The 2588-nt window shown below is 45.2% G+C and overlaps 1 protein-coding gene and 1 long non-coding RNA gene across 2 annotated transcripts in view; both read left to right on the forward strand.

Annotated features, from left to right (window-relative positions):
* LOC109290142 overlaps positions 1-874 on the forward strand; it is a 14346-nt gene extending 13472 nt beyond the window's left edge. Inside the window, exon 3 of the long non-coding RNA XR_002095543.1 lies at positions 782-874. This is a non-coding gene — a long non-coding RNA (uncharacterized LOC109290142). The remainder of the gene's footprint in view (positions 1-781) is intronic.
* The window catches only part of KCNIP1 (potassium voltage-gated channel interacting protein 1), an 835315-nt gene that overhangs the window by 237626 nt on the left and 595101 nt on the right, over positions 1-2588 (forward strand). The gene's annotated exons all lie outside the window — the stretch shown is intronic.

The raw sequence follows: 2588 nt of genomic DNA on the forward strand, positions 1-2588 counted from the left end.
CTCTTCCCTTTTTTGAAGATGGGGACCACGTTAGCTATCTTCCAGTCATCTGGCACCTGGCCCGAGCACCACGAGCGCTCGTAAAGCCGTGCCAAGGGCCCTGCAATAACCCCAGCTAGCTCCCTCAACACCCTGGGGTGGAGAGCATCTGGACCCACTGACTTGAACACGTCCAGCCCCTCCAGAAGCTCTCTAACCCAATCCTCCCCAACATGTTTTTCTGAATGCTGGGCACCTTCTGTATTCAAGCTGGTTACCAGAATACTGGCATTTTTTAACTTCTGAGGTGACTGTGCATGGCCAAATTAATTTTGGTGGACTTTTCTTTTGATGGATTGGTGATACAGTCATTTCTTCCTTGTCTTTCTCTAGGATTTTTACTTGCATTTCTGCTTGTTCTGCAGTGTGGCATAGACATATTGCCTTTTTAATGTCAGGTTCCTTTTTTGTAGTAATTGCTTATGGACTTTTTTATTATAACATCCCAGGACTGTCTGGTCTTTTATGAGAGAACATGTGAGTATTCCATATTCACAGGACTGACTTCTTAGTTTTTGGTCTGTGACAAATTCTTCCACAGTTTCCTCTTCCTTTTGTGTTCTCATCCTGAACAGATCTCTCTCATAAGTGGTATTTTTTCTAAGAACACAATAATCTTCAAGCATTTTCATCATTTCTGCCAGGCTTGCTTTGTCCTCTTCTGTATGGTAGGCATTAAACACATTTGAGCTAACTACAGACAGTCATAAATCCTGAGGGTGAATCCATTCAGTCTTTGCAGGTTTCTCTAAACTGCCTGGATTGAACTGATAAACAAGTGAACTTGCATTCACTTTTCAAATCAGAAAGGCAGCTGGACCCCTGCGGTGCCCCATATCAGTAGCCCGGGGGTGCTAGAGCACACCTCCCAGCCTGCGGGTCATGGCAGAGAGCTTGGAGCCTAGAGATTGTGATTCCTTCTAGCCATGCCCCTAATTCAGTCTCCAACTGGATGAGGGGGTGGGGATGGGGGGAATGACCTGCCTGCCTGGCTCTGGACCCCCAGACAAGCTGTGCCCAGCAGAGGGGGTACGCCTGCAATGGGGGCTTTACTCCCCACCCCCGGGCCCAGAGCTGAGCCTATCACCTGGCTGGGGAGGGGGTGGGGCCAGGGAAATCAGCCTGGCTTCTGGCTGTAGGGGATGGAAGAAACCCCACTGACAGCTGGGGGAAGAGCCAGCCCTACTCCTCTGGAGCAGAGAGCGCAGCCCAAGGCTGCATAGTATCCTGGGATGCTGGAGGACTATGAATTAACTTGTATTGCAGGTTAGTGCTTCATTGTCTGCACCTGTTAAAAGCAGAGTAATCTTTCACTCTTCCTCTAACTTATCTTCCCTGCCCTCAATATGGCTTTCATATACAGCTCAAATAGTTCCTTTAATTTTTTCCAGGCATTTCCAGCATTCACCAGGGCTCTGGGAGAGCCAGAGTCCCATGGCACTAAAACACTTCCTGGACACCCTGTTAGTCCAGGTGGACTTTATGAAACCAAACTTCACAGTCAACGGGGAATGAGTTTAAAATTAGTTTGAGTTGGGAAGGCTAGCTTTTAAAATTTAGATACATAAGGTTTGATCCATCCTTTATTTATTTTCAAGTATTTGGATTTTAAACCTGGTATTCTAAAAAATCAATATGCTTGATCTTAACACTAAAAAAATGTGTAAATTAATGTGTCAGCCTGCCTAAAAAGCCAGGCTTCTCGGTTTCATACAAAAAAGGGAATCTCTGGTGTTTTAAGAAAACAGACTCATCCTATTGACACCTCAATGCTTCAGTAACTGTGGGTGCTAAAAAAACTCCCTGTGTTAAGGACAAGCATTAGATACAACTTGTGGGGCAGAGCCAGTGGCTCTAGTAATGCTTGAACCTAAGCTTAGTGAAGATTTTGTTCGGATCAAACAAGAAGGAGACTTGGGGTATTCGTCAACATACAGGATGCCTGTAGATGTGCCATGGTGCCACTCCAACATGCTGTAATTACAGAGTGTTGGAGCAGACTCCATTAATCAAGTCTGCTGGAACATGGAAATATCCATGATCCAGTCAGCCTCCGCATCTCGTGTATTAGTGTCCCTGTGGAGGTGGAGGTGCTTGAACTAAAGCTCATTGAATGCACTCCGGCCACCATTTTGAAGTGTGGGGACACTAACACATGAGACCCTGCAGCATTTTGAGTGATTCCAAGAGTAGCTTACTCTCAGAACTGTTCCAAAAGCAGCTTACTCTCATAGCAGCACTTTAATTAGAGAGGGTCCGAGAACGGCTTACCTTCAGAACTGCTCTAATTAAAGCACCCGCTACCCTGCCCACAGAGGATATGTGTAAGTGCCCACAGTTCTTGAACCTGTAGCTACAACTCTTCATATTAAAAGAAATAAAATTGAGAAGGTAAACATTCAGCACAAGGACTTATTGTTATTCTGAGAGGGTTTTTATATAAAAGAGAAGTACTTCCTCCCAAGGCTGTGCTTAAAAAGAAAGCAGCAGCTACCAATTTATTGTGTATGGAGCCAACCAGACTTAGTTGTGAACTACATGTTAAACTG

This window comes from Gavialis gangeticus, unplaced genomic scaffold, assembly GCF_001723915.1.
Source record: "Gavialis gangeticus isolate Ggan-Ray unplaced genomic scaffold, GavGan_comp1, whole genome shotgun sequence".
Lineage (NCBI taxonomy): Eukaryota > Metazoa > Chordata > Crocodylia > Gavialidae > Gavialis > Gavialis gangeticus.